Raw genomic sequence first — 14,822 nt, forward strand, 5'->3', positions numbered from 1 at the left:
TCTCTAGCCCCTCCTAACCAGTCAGCACTTTTTAGTCTGATTCCTTTTCTTAAAAATACATATTTAATAATCTCAACCTTCCAACAGTTACTCAATAGCTTGACACTGTCCAATAGAAATATAACGCAAGTCACAAATATGAACTGTGTATATAATTTAAACTTTCTAGTAGTCTGTAAAAAAAAAAAAAAAAAAAAAAAGCCCAAGTGTGGCCCATGTGATCCAAAGGCACTAAGACAAATCGTGGAACATCTGCTTTTTCTGAGATTTCATGGTTGAGGGTTGCATTCCTGCCAGGTAGTATATTGATGCTAAATAATAAAATGTCATCTACATCCTTTCATACATTTCCTGTTAGCTAGTTCTTTCTCGTTGGCATTTTTTCTTCCTTAGGCTCCATGATCCCACACTTCTCTTCCCATTGTCTTGACCGATCAACTTATCTTTGTAGATCATCCATTTTCAACCATCAAATATCAGTATTTCCCATGGTTCAGTTCCTGGCTCTGCATCAGAGAATTGCCATTGAGTTACCACCTGAAATCGTACTGTCACCCTTGAATTCCACGTTCAATTCTACCAAGGTGGTCATCAAATGTCTTTCATCAATTTAACCATTCCCCTGATTTCCACATCCATTTTACCAAAGTCTTAAGTACATTTTCTCCTGGATGTCCCACCATTCTATCAGTCTCAGCCATCTACCTGTTCCTTACACTCTTCATTCCACTGAGAGATGAATCATCCTCAGCACCCCACCACTACCGTACATTCCAGGACTTACAACTCTCTCCTCACCAAAGAGGTTTTCCCATCAAATTCCATCATCATTCTCCTTGCCTCCTCAGTTTACAGTCTCGGGCATATTTGATCCCTCGCTCTTCCTGTCTCCATGCCTAGTCGCTGGAGTTAATTGTTCTGAAAGTCTTCTTTTGTAATGTCTCTGGAACTAGGAATAATTTAAAATAATATTTTGTTGAGTGCAAGTAGCTAGGCACAAAAAAAAAGTGTACATTGCTACCCAATTTTTCCCATTGCCACCTGCTTTACCTAGCCCTTGTCACCTCATGTGTGGTGCCTTGAGTAGGTTATCATTTTTTAAATTTCTAATCTCTAGCCCCTCCTAACCAGGCAGCACTTTTTAGTCTGATTCCTTTTCTTAAAAATACATATTTAATAATCTCAACCTTCCAACAGTTACTCAATAGCTTGACACTGTCCAATAGAAATATAATGCAAGTCACAAATATGAACCGTGTATATAATTTAAATTTTCTAGTAGTCATATTATAAAATGTAACAATAAATATGTGAAATTAGTGTTAATAATATTATTGTATTTACCCAATATAGCCAAAACATTCTCATTTTAATAGATAATAATGACTAATATTAATGAGATATTTCATATTATTTTTCATACTGAATCTTCACAATTATACATCTCAATTCTTACTAGCCACAGTGGAAGTGCCCTATAGCCATATGTGACTAGTGGCTACCATATTGGACAATGCAGCTCTACAAAATACTCTGTGCCCCCCATTTTCATTCCTTGCTTATGCTTCTACTTTTTTTTATCTGTTCTCCTTCCAACGTAATTAGATACTAATAATATGTAAGGCTCTCTCACTTAAATTCTAACTCGCCTGGGCAAACTTCCCCAATCATCACAAGACTATGATTTCATCTCATGAGACGCATTAGCTGTACCACTCAGCTGGCATTTCCCGTGTGCTACTTTCTGTAATTAATGCATGAGAACTGCACCCTAGCCAGGTTGCCAATATCTTGAAGACTGATTCTTCTCTCTGTACCTCATATCACTTAGCATAATGTCTTTCATAGGGAAGACACAGTAAATATTTGTTGATGGAGTGATGAGAAGATGGAGTTACTGTAGCATAAATAAATAAATAGACTTTATTAATCAAGTCTTATATAATTTATCAATTACTGTGATACCACACTATACTGTCACGAATTTAATTGTTAGTTTAGGTTTCTGGGTTTTAGTAAAGATCTATTTTCCAAAATGTAATACATTCCTGTTTTAGAAGGATAAATGAAATATCAGAAATATAAAAGTAACACAAACTAAATAGAAAGTCAAGTGACCTGCTATAATTTTAGTTCTGCAATTTATATATGGAGTGGTGAGAATATTGATAGCTGAAATAGAGTGAATATGGTGAGCATAATAGTATTACAGAAGACATAATTTAGTGAGCTTCAACAAATATTGTCTGAATTTCTTATCAGTATGGAAGAATTCTCAGAAACATATTTAGAAGATTTAATAAAAGAATGTGTTGGAAAAAGTGATTTGATAAGGGATAACCAACATCAATTTGTGGTAGGGAGGTTTTGTGCAATTACTCTGTGGATGTGTTGAAAGGCTGTGGCAGATGCTTTGTCAGGGGAATGGTAAATGCAATGGTGGGGTATATGTTTACTTACACAAGGAGCCCTTGATGAGATTTCACACAAAGAATTACAGATTAAAGAAATGAGTCCTGGTGTAGAGGGTAAAAAAACTAAATGTGGCTAATATGTTTTTCATCACAGGGGATTTTTTTATGTTACCACCACTTTATATGACAAGAACTGTTAGTAGACCAAATGGCAGTTAGTTTGAAGGGCATGATTCAATAACATAAAAATTTAGGATAAGTTTGACAAAGCAGATCTTATGTAAAATGTAAAATAAATGAAATCTGTACCTAGAGATAACAAACTTCACCATCACTAAACACCCTATTCTCCCTTTAAGCCTGAGTATTCCCCATTACAACCCATAACACCTCAATGATATGTGATAGGACTTTTCAAATGTACTCTGATTTTATTAAGACCTCTTGGTAGATAGCTCCTGAAGATTTTTATGATACAAATATGCAGTACAATAACTGGAATTAGGGAAATTAATTTGGTTGAAAGCCCCACATCAACACTTAATATTATACTATACCCTTCCTGTTAATAATATTGATGCTAAAATCCAAAATTTATATTTATGAGAGTAATTTAGAAAAAGAAAGATTCTTAAACTCAATCAGTATTTTTAAAAACTTCCATATCACTACAAACGAAATTACAGTGTTTGTATAGTGTACATGTGCATTTTCCGTGTAACAGCTATTGTCAAATGGATAAAAGCTGAACATGCAGATATATACATTGTATATCTATCCTTCTTAAAATTAAGGTTATTGCTAATTTAAATGCAGGCAGAGAGCCTTGTGGAGGAACAAATTCTTTCTTGGTTTATCGTTACATTTGGCAAATCCACCTGGAAAAGCAGAGTGGGAAGGTAGTAAATGAGCTGGACAAAATTCAGAATGTATGCCAGATGTCATGCAAGAAAGCTGAAGTACAATCTGAAATAGTAATGGGTGGAACACCAGACATAGCAGGTGCCAGAGCCAAGGATAGAGAGGGGAGTATCCAGTGAAGGAGAAAAGCCATAACTGGGAGAAAGAAATCAGCACTCAAGCAGACGGCTCAAACAGACAAAAGTAGGTTTAAGAGATGAAGCTCTGGCTGGGGAGATTCCTTCCTGGAATGTGAATTGAAACTTGCTTTCTTTGGCTGATAAGGCTAAAATGTCGGAGTAGGAGAGTCCAGCTTAGAGAAAAGAGGTTTGGAGAATGGGGTAGGTAGAGAATGAGAGAGCTATAAAGTCTGTTAATCATAGTTCTTATGAAAATAAAGCAGTTTGAATTTCAGAGATCTAATTCCTACATAAAGCTATTGAATCTTGTAAATGCTTCTTCGGCATTAATATCGATGCAGAAAACTGGCAAATGCCTTTGAAAAGAAATAGAAACAAAAAAATCAAGAGCAGGAATGAACTTCGGGCTTAAAAGATGAAAAAACATTACTATTATAGGCAGCAACAAAACATACAGAATAAAACTGAACAAACCCTGGACAGGAAACCAAACTCCATGACTACCTTGCTGTGTCACATTTAGACAAAGAGAGACACAGTTTCTTAAACTGTCTAACGGATAATAAGCTTGATCTTTATGTCTTCCTCATTATTATCATCGTAGCTCTCTGTTACCTTACTATGGTCAACTTACCATAACTTACAAAGCCTTACATAATCTAACATCTGGCCTACACCTCCTCTCTTATCTGTCTTAAACCAGGCTTTTCATGGCTCAACATGCTGCAGCCACACTGGACACATTTGTGTTCTTCAAGCACTAAAGCTGGTCCCTGTGCCAGACAGAGCCTTTACATTTATTGCTTTTTCCAGAGGTCTTTACCCCTTCCTTGTGGCATGGCTGTTCTTTCTTTTGTTAAGATCTCAACTCAAATTATCAGCCATTTATAAGGCCTTCCTGACTATCCTCTGTAGCATTACCCAATGCTGCCCATTCACTACCACAATACCCTGTTTTATTTTTTTCATGGCAATAAGTTCTCATTGAAATTATCCATCCATCCAACTGTCTTTCTCTTTCTTTCTTTGTTTTTCTTTTTTTGTAATTTATTACCTGTTACCCATTAGCATAAAATGTTTATCTGAGCAGACTATAATTTCTAGTGTCTAGAAAAGAACGCATGGTAGATGCTCAAATATATGTGTTGAATAAATAAATGATGAGGTAAATATTAAGTGCTAAATATCCATTACTTTTTTTCTAATCACAGCAGTTATGAAAGATAAGTATTATTTTCTTTTTCATATCTATTTTACTGAAAAGGAGACTGACTTTTTTGAGAGATTGACTTGCCCAAGATCGTGTGACTATTAATATGTCCTCAAAGCTCATGCTTTTTCCATTACAATATCTTCCTTACCCGCTCCCAAATTATTGTGAGTGTTACATGAGATAGTGAACAGATTGTAAAGCATTATAGTAAAGTAAGAGATTTTATTTCAGTTCTCTTCATTGTTGGTGTGGCATACTTCTTCGCTAACCACTAGTGAGTATTAGCTAGTTTACAATCTTTGAAGCTCCATGGGTTTTCTAGTCTTTTATCAGGGAATAAGAATGTCTAAGTCAAAGTCTAGAGGCGTATACACAGGAATACACATCTGCTCATGAATTCCCTTAAGATTACATTCACGATTTTGCTACTGAGCTCAAAGAAGTCACATTCTATACAATGACATCAACATTAAGACAAAGCATTGGGCAGCTTATCAGAACACAGGAAAGCCTTTCACAAAGATGGTACTGCAGACTGGCTCTTGTCTTAATCTTAGCCATACCAGTAAAGCCTCCCTCCTCTTCAGAAAAAATGTCAAGAAAAACTTAGTCCCACCATCTTGCTCTTTCAGGGTAATAAAGGAAAAATAAAGTCATAAAATAATAAAGCAATGAAAAATGTTTGCACATTTTCAAGGGAAAGAAAAAGTAAAATATAACTGGTGGACTAGTGAATAAAAATATATCTATGTAAACAATCCAAAAAATTTGCAAGGGACTAAACAACAGTAAACTGAATACAACATTGATTCAAATTGGAATGAAAATGGGGTAATAAAAATGAAGCATAAAACTTTACTTAAATTTATTCATCTATTTATAATCACTTTTGCATCTAGTTGAAGTAAAAAAGCTGTTAAACTTTCTCTTGGGTTTTAGGACAAATCTTGGCATATGTTAATTCTGAAAATGTTAAAGTCATCATTGGTCTTTTTAATCAAATCTTTATGTTTATAATCAATATCCTTAATATATAAAAAGTTATTACAAGTAATTGTAGAAGACATGTGCTCTAATAGATAAGTAGGCAAAAATACCTGAAGGAGCATTTCAGAAACTAACAAACACAAATGAAAAAATAAACTTTTCAACAGAACTGGTAACCAAAGAAACACATATTAAAACAATAAAAGATATAATTTTATTTATCAAATTGGTAAAAATTTTAAAATGATAATATCTACTATTAGCTTCAGTGTGGAGAAGTTGGAACTCTCCTATCTTGCTTGTAGGAGTGATAAATGTTATTACCTTTTTGGAGTATAATTTGGCAATAGATATTATAATTTTTGTAATTTAATATGCAGGCTTGACTGCATCCAGCAATTCATCCTAAGGAATTAATCATGATTCATGCAAATATATAGCCTGAAGGATGTTTATCACAAGGCTGTTTATACAGGAAAAAAAAACCCAAAAAAACAAGGAACCAACAATAGCCTTTTTGACAGGTCTAACAAATTATGTTTCATCCATAAAATTAAAATTTAAAATAACTATGCACTACCTAAACAAATTGTAGGAAAACATTCACATTATTTAAAAATACTCATGGAAGAGTAAGTAAAAAAGAGAACATAGCATTATTAATGAACTTATAAAATATATATTAATGCATAGAAAAGAGACTGGGTAGCTGTATACCCAAAAGTCAAGAGCAGCTGTCTCTCAGTGATAGGATTTTGAATGACTTTCATTTTCGTCTTTTTTCTTCAATGTATTTTGTAAATTTCAATGGTGATTATATTAAATTATTTTTACAAAAATAAAAATTTGTATTATTTTTATAAAAAGGTAGAAAATGATGATTAATGATTCAATCTTAACCGGAGGTGAGATAATGAGAAAGCTGTGCAATATCACAGGAAATAGAGAAAAGAAGAAAAGAAAGTAAATTGTAAGATTAAAAAAGCAACTAAAATAATCACGTCCTTTGCAGCAACATGGATGGAGATGGAGGCCATAATCCTAAGCAAACTAACTCATTAACAGGAAACCAAATACCTCATTTTCTCACTTATAAGTGGAGCTAAATATTGAGCACACATGGACATAAACATGGGAGTAATAGACACTGTGGATTATTAGACAGCGGAGGGAGAGCGGGGGGTGCGAGTTGAAAAGCTGCCTAGTGGGTACTATACTCACTAGCTGGATGCAATATACCCATGTAACAAACCTGCACGTGGACCCCTTGTATCTAAAATAAAAGTTGAAATTTAAGATTAAATAAAAGCCACTAAGTGTAAATAGAAGAATGGAAATGGAAAAATCATATTTCAGAATTGTGTTTCAGTCCAAGTAATCCACCAAGAGCAGGTCCTAGGCCTTTTGTGTTTATCATGTGTGCCAAAAATTCATATTCAGCAAAGTGTGCAAAGTAAAAAGAAAGAAAAATGAAACGCACATTTATTTAATCAATATATGAAGAGTTGATATTTATTTCTGGGCCTTAGTAACAACTTGGAAAATTCTAAATGAAATTAAATACAGTACACAAATTCAGTTCACTGAATATTTCTTTTGAGTAATATCAAGTGCCACATTTAGCTATGATGTCTCACTTACTGTTGTAATGGTGTTATTTGTGCAGTCTATAGTACTTTACACTGTACAAAGCATTTGTGTGCACTTTATCCCCCTTATTCCTACCAAAACCCCGTAAAGTTATTTGTAGAAGTTCCATTTTACAAATGAAGAAACAAAAACCTGGGATGTTGACTTCCAAACATCCCCTAATGTTCAAAGCCAAGGGAAACCAACAAAACCAAATCTACCATGGATTATTCTCAGGCTGAGCATTACCTTGAAAAATACCAGTCATGCAGGCCATGAAATTTCTACATTTTATTTTCCTTCTATAATAATACACTATAATTCCAATATTGTTTGCTCTGTTTCTGTGGTTGATCTCTACGGACATGTAAAAGCAACTATTTTTGAGTATTCCAATATAGATTTTGCAGCTACTTTCAGCAAATCATATTACAGCTTCTTCATGTTCTATGCACATGTTGCAAAGAAAACGTGTTCAAGTTCTGCAAATTATGTTAACTTCTTTGAAAATCTTAGCAAAGCTCTGTACAGTCGTGCATCACTTAACAACAAGAATACTTTCGGATAAATGCATCCTTAGGCGATTTTGTCATTGTGCAAACATCACAGAACATACTTACAGAAACCTAGATGGCTCAACCTGCCACAAACTTACAGTATGTGGTATAGCCTATTGTTCTTAGGCCACAAACCTGTACAGAATGTTACTGTGCTGAATATTGTAAGCAACTCTAACACAATGGCCAGTGTATGTGTATCTAAATATAACTAAACAAGGAAAAGGTACAATCAAAATATGGTATAAAAGATAAAAAATAGTACACCTGCATAGGACACTTACAATGAATGGAGCTTTCAGGACTGGAAGTTGCTCTAGGTGAATCAACGAGTGAGCAGTGAGTAATATGAAGGACGAGGACAAGACTGCACATTACTATAGACTTTATAAACCCTGCACACTTAGGCTACGGTAAATGCATTTTAAAATATTTTCTTTCTTCAATAATCAGTTAACCTTAGCTTACTGTAAGCTAACTTTTTTTTTACATTTTTTATTTTTATTTTTATTTTACTTTAAGTTCTGGGATACATGTGCAGAACGTGCAGGTTTGTTACATAGGTGTACATCTGCCATGATGGTTTGCTGCACCTATCAACCTGTCATCTAGGTTTTAAGCCCCGCATGCATTAGCTATTTGTCCTAATGTTCTCCCTCCCCTTGCCCCCACCCCGCTACATGTCCCAGTGTGTGATGTTCCCCTCCCTGTGTCCATGTGTTCTCACTGTAAGCTAAGATTTTTTACTTTATAAGCTTTTTAAAACTTTTTGACTCTTTTGTAATAACACTTAGCTGAAAGCACACATTGTACAGCCGTACAAAAATATTTCTTTATATTCTCATTCTATACATTTTTTCCTTTTAAATTTTTTGTGTACTCAAAACTTTTTTTACTAAAAATTAAGACACAAACACACACATTAGTCTAGGCCTACACATGGTAAGAATCATCAGTAACACTGTCTTCCACGTCTACATCTTGTCCCACTAGAAGATCTTCAGGGGCAATAACCCAAATGAAGCTGTCATCTCCTACGACAACAATGCCTTATTTTGGAATACCGCCTGAGACCATTCTATAGTTAACATTTTTTTAAGTAGAAAGAGTACACTCTATAATAATGATATGAAGTATAGCATAGTATGGCAAATACATAAACCAGTAACATAGTCATTGATTATCCAACATTAATACCATTCATCATTCATTATCAGGCATTAATGCCATTACTTTTAATGGCAAAAACTGCAATTACTTTTGCACCAATCAAATATGATGTACCATATATAATTGTACGTGCTATGAGTAATGCACTGTGCTATAACATTACAACAGCTACCACATCACTAGATGATAAGAATTTTTCAGCTCCATTATAAGCTTACGAAACCACTGTCATATATGCAGTGCATTGCTGACTGATATGTTATGCAGCACATAACTGTACTTCATTTCTAATTTGATTTTTAAGGTGTTTGTGTAACAAAAGATATGTTTATTTAAGAGATGTACTTTAGGTGAAGTGATTTAAAATACCTCTTAAATAATTAGACATCCAGAGACCTTTGAGGATAATTTAAAGGTTAAATTGGCCGCACATTAGGTTAATTGCTAAGATATTATGTTTTTGTGTCCTGCCTACATTGTGAACATTCAAACATAAGCATTAGAAAGTAGTCTCTAAAAAACATAAGAAATAATTAAAATTAGCTTTTGGCCCCTAGAACTGCTTTTCACTCTCATTCTGGTTATTTAGAGGATATACACATCCAAGTAGATACGTCATCTAGCACCTTGACTCTGGGTGCTTTTATCTATTCGCATTCAGTGACCTTTGCTTCCACTTCAGGATGGCCGCTCACTCTCTTAGATATATGCTGGCGATTCTCAAAATTAGTTGTGTAACTCAGACTTATCCTCTGGCTTCTAGAAACACCCAACTTAACACTTCCATTTGATTGTCTCACAAGCATTTCAAATATAATATGTACAAAATGGAATTCTTGTATTCCACTTAAATCTTACTATATTCTCAGTCTTTACCATCTCAGAAAATGGCAGCACATGCACCCAGTTGTTCAAGCCACAAACCTGGCCATCATTCTTGGTTCCTTATTTTGTCTTACCTTCACATTCAGTGCCTCGACCAGCCTTTTCTTTGTACCTTCTAACTATATCATGAATCAATCCAGCATCTTTTATGTCAACTGTCATTATGGTGGTCCAAGCCTTCTTACAAAATTTCACCTCCACTTCCAATCACTGTCTCCTCAATCTAGTCATCACACAGCAAACAGATAATCTTTTAAAACAAAAATCGCAAGAGTACCAACTCTCATTAATTTATTGAATGGTTTATCCATGCGTTTCATGCTCTACATTAAATATATATTTCACATCCTTCCACTTTTTTAGAGCTTTATTAAGGTATAATTATCATGTAATATACTGCATGCACTAAAGCATACCGTTTGATGAGTTTAGACACATGTATATGCCTTTAAAGTCTTGAGCACAATCAAGATAACAATAATATCCATCGGCTCCAAAAGTTTATTTATGGCCCTTTTAATACCTCCCTCTTCTCTTCTCCTCCCATGTCTGCAGAGCACCACTGATTAGCTTTATGTAACTCAAGATCAGTTGTTATTTTCTAGGAATTTACAGAAATGAATTAATGTCTCCACTTGCCTCAGCTATTCACATAGAGTCCAGGTTAATTTCTTCATTTCCACTCTTCCAAAAAGAAAAAAAAAAAGTGAACAAGTTTAATGAAAATCACTGAGAAAATGCCAACATCGGTGCCCAGTTTTTAGAGTTACTTATAAATTATAAAACTCCTGAAACACTACAGCACTTTCATGGACTTGTATCTTTCTCAACGTTGATAAAAAATTATATTAATAATAAACTTCCATGTTGTTGTTGTTGTTGTTTTGAAACGGAGTGTCACTCTTTCACCCGGGATGGAGTGCAGTGGCACAGCCTTGACTCACCGCAACCTCTGCCTCCTGGGTTTAAGTGATTCTCCTGCCTCAGCCTCCTGAGTAGCTGGGATTACAGGTGCACACGACCACGCCTGGCTAATTATTTGTATTTTGAGTAGAGATGAGTTTTCACCATGTTGGCCAGGCTGGTGTCGAATTCCTGACCTTAACTGATCTGCCCACGTTGGCCTCCCCAAGTCCTGGGATCACAGGCGTGAGCCACTGCACCCAGCCAAACTTCCAGGTATATAATTAAAAGTTTAATAAGCCCTCAGCCTAATTTTAAAATTCAAACTTCTTTCTTTCTTTCTTTCTTGATAACATTATTATCATAGTCTGGTAGATTCTGTCTTTCTGTAATAAAAATCCTGTGATGTTGTTCAAAGAAACTCAATGGCCTTTCTGTACGTTTACCAAGGAATTAAAATCTAAACAAAGGTTTTAAACCAAGAAATACTCCCTTTTGTAAGAATCCTTCATAGGTTTTTCTAGCACAAGTTTGTTTTTATTGAATGATACTTGATGTTCTATATGTTATTTCTTTTCTACTACATATAATTTTGATTAGGGAATACATTTAATATTTTAAAACTATCATTTCTTTTTCCAGAATAATCATAACATGTTTTGCTTCTTGTTGCTTTAAAAGGAACATTTTAAGTTGCTTTTTTACAACAATAAGTGTGAAAGGAAATGCCAAAATACAAACAATTTCACTTCTTGTTGGAATTTGACATTTCCACTAGCTAAGTAATATAAACATGCATCACTTAAATGAGCAGTATTTTAATAGCATCGTTTTCACATTTTAATTGTTGTCACATTTCTTCTTTGTTTAGGGAGACGTCTGGTGAACACCCGTGGGATCTAAAGAACAAGTAAGATTTAAAGCATACTGGGTTGTGTGCCTGGCTTTCAAATTTTACTTATTTTATTGCTTAATAGTGTTTCTTTACTACTGTGGGTTGTAGCTTCTTAAAATTGTTAGCAATTTTATTATGGAGTATAAGGAATAAAAGTGAACTTTCAACACTTTCAAATTATTTGGAGTCTTAAAAATATACATAAATTTTCTGTATGTAGTAGGCAGACACAAAAATATTATGTCTTTATGGATACAGATGGAGTGAAATTTCAAGTCCTAAATAATAGGTATGTTTTTATATGGAAGAACAAATGCACATCTATAGACTGAATTTTTACACGATGATTTTTATAAGATATACTGTTTTATTTAATAATTGTCTTAGTGTGACCTCTAGCCTATCAATGGAGTAGGTCAGTGAGCAGTGAGTAGTTGATTCATTTCCCCAAACTCCACCTCATGTGGAACCATGACTCTGTTAACATCAGAGAATATGAACAATACAACCACCACCCAATGCTGGAATGAGATGTGTTGGGATGGTTATGAGAGAATATTCAGTTAATGGAGTGGGAAAGAGAAAGTGTGAAGTGCAGTCAAAAGGAAAGCAAATAAGTAAGGGAAGAACTGAAAATAATAAAGAAGAAAGAAGACAGATCTTCAAAAAATAAAAATAAACAAATAGAGTAAACAAATTACATATACTTGCACTTCATTGTAAATATTTGGAAGAAAGAAAAGAGAGGTGGAACAAATAAAAAGTAGTAAGTAGAGACTGGAAACTAAATATAGAGATACAATATTCAATAAATAGTGCTTAAGAGAAAGGGAAAGAAAAGAGTGGTAAAAGTAGAAGAAAGTTCCATTTTAAATTTTTGCTTTTTCACTTATTTGACAATTTAAGTAATTTAAACTACAACTTGAATGGTTTATAAATAGAAGCCTTGAATATTTTTATCTATTTCATTGAAAAAGAAAAAAATTTCCAGTCATCATGCAATTATTCAATGTTTCTGAGAATCTTGTTTTATGCTCAATTTAAGTCATGTTTAAATGAAGAAAATGTTTCTTGATTTATTTCAAGTTTCCTTACTAGTGTTCTAAACTTTCTGTATCTATGAAATCACTTGATTCTAAAAAACTGAAAATTGTGCATTTAAGGAGGTGAAATAAATCATTAAAATGTATTTATACTCTGCAGAAAGCATATGTTAAACAATTCAAATTTACAGTTAGAATGGTTCAAATTACTCTGGCATTCAAAGACACAAAGCCCTAGAATTACCCTGTAGTTATCCTGCAATTGCTATTTGCTGGCAAAGGAAAGGTTAACAGTGGTGCTGATCTCAACTGTAATACACAGATTTACCAAGGAACCTGTAGAATTGAGTTTTTCTATCCAAAGAATGAATCATAAAAATTCAGCAAGATGACCTTTCTTTTCATTGGCATAAAGATAAAATAAGTAAAAATTCCTTTTTAGCAGCACTTGGAAAAGTATGGTTCTTCGTTTATGGTTGTTGCTGTTGTTCATTGGTTTGGGTGGCTATTATGTATTCATCATTTATCATCACAACAAAGTCCCTTTGTTGTGATGATAATCTTAGTAATAGTCGCAGTGTCTTGGAGAAAATTATTTGGTTATTTATGATTCATTATCTATAATACACATCACTACTAGGCCACCATACATTGTTTTTTATAACCATAGAGTAGAGCTCTGTGGGGGCAAAAGAGAAAACGCCCATTGACTCTAAATCCAAAATACTTAGTAAAATCCCAGCACCACCATTAAGAGCCACTTTATCTTCCTGCTCCTCAATGTTTTCATGTTTAAAATGAGAATACTGCCTAGTGACAGGATTGCTATGATATTTGAGCAAGTTGTCAATCTGAAAGTACTTTGAACTTGGTCAACATTGCTGGATGACATAACTGGGGAGTCTTGGGTTCTAGCTCCCTGCAAGTGAAGCCACCCAAATGACTTTGCAAAGATTGCTACAGGTGTTCGTACTTGTGATTCAGCATTATCATTTTTTAAGTCATTTAGGGGGTAGGTCAAACAACCATTTAAGAAGCTTTAGTCATCAGCCTCATTGCTCTGGATCTGGAGTGTAGCCTCATAAGAATATCCTGCTGTGGGTGCCTTACATGCCTCTAATGGAATAAAACTAGGACCATCTCCCCCATTTTAACCAGTACTAGGCTGGTTTGTTTTACATGTATTCTTTCATATAAATCTCAAATCAATCATGTAAGGAATATCTGTTTGTCCCCATTTTTAGATGATTCTCATAAAGGCTTAGTAATATGACTGAGGTAACACAAAGAGAAAAGAGAAAGAATTGGAATTGGAACCCAGAACTTGTTCCACAGCCCACGTATATTACAAATCTATTTTACTGCCTTCCTCAGTGAAATGTAATATTTTTAGTGCAACTATTTGGGGGAAAATTATCACAGTAATTTTATCCGCACTGGTGTGGAGAAAATATCTAATATAAAAGACAAATGTTGAAGGGAGAGGAAAAGCAATTTCGCTTCCCAAGGAGAGTGACACCTGCTGAAAGGGGAGGCAGTAAGGCAGTCTCAGAGTTGTGCCTTGGACAAGCTCTGTGGGAAAGCATTAGTGAGCAATTTTTTTTTAATCCTACAACTCTTTCCTCCTTTGGCAGTTAACAGCAAATTCCTCAAGTCCTGCTGCCTGTGCTTTAAGGCCCAATTTTTCTGCATTCCTATGATCATTTAGCAGAGAGAAGACCCAACTCTACTTTATTTCTACTTATTGGCATTCCTCACCTCCATAACAACAACAAAGTTTGTGCCCCTGATTTTCTGTTTATGGTAGAAAATTGGTGATTGATCTACGTATACTTGCTGAAGTCAGGAAAGATGGTAATTATTATATCCAAATGTACATTGAACAGTCCTTTTGAGGCTCCATTCTCTTCATCTTCTTTAAGAAAAAGTAAGTTATTAGAAAGAAATGAAAATAAATTCTTTTGTTACAGCAAAGGGGTCCCGATCCAGACCCCACCCAAGAGAGGGTTGTTGCATCTCGTGCAAGAAAGAATTCAGGGCAAGTCCATAGAGTAAAGTGAAAACAAGTTTATTAGGAAAGTGAAGA

The 14,822-nt window shown here is 34.4% G+C and overlaps 1 protein-coding gene across 30 annotated transcripts in view; it reads left to right on the top strand.

Annotated features, from left to right (window-relative positions):
* Window positions 1–14,822, top strand: part of PTPRD (protein tyrosine phosphatase receptor type D) — a 2,309,169-nt gene that overhangs the window by 1,587,176 nt on the left and 707,171 nt on the right. For all 30 annotated transcript variants that reach the window (XM_054519906.2, XM_054519907.2, XM_054519902.2 and 27 more), the window contains exon 10: window positions 11,670–11,708. The gene's annotated coding sequence lies outside the window, so the exon portion shown is untranslated. The remainder of the gene's footprint in view (window positions 1–11,669; window positions 11,709–14,822) is intronic.

Source organism: Pongo abelii, chromosome 13, assembly GCF_028885655.2.
Source record: "Pongo abelii isolate AG06213 chromosome 13, NHGRI_mPonAbe1-v2.0_pri, whole genome shotgun sequence".
In the NCBI taxonomy this organism is placed as follows: Eukaryota; Metazoa; Chordata; class Mammalia; order Primates; family Hominidae; genus Pongo; species Pongo abelii.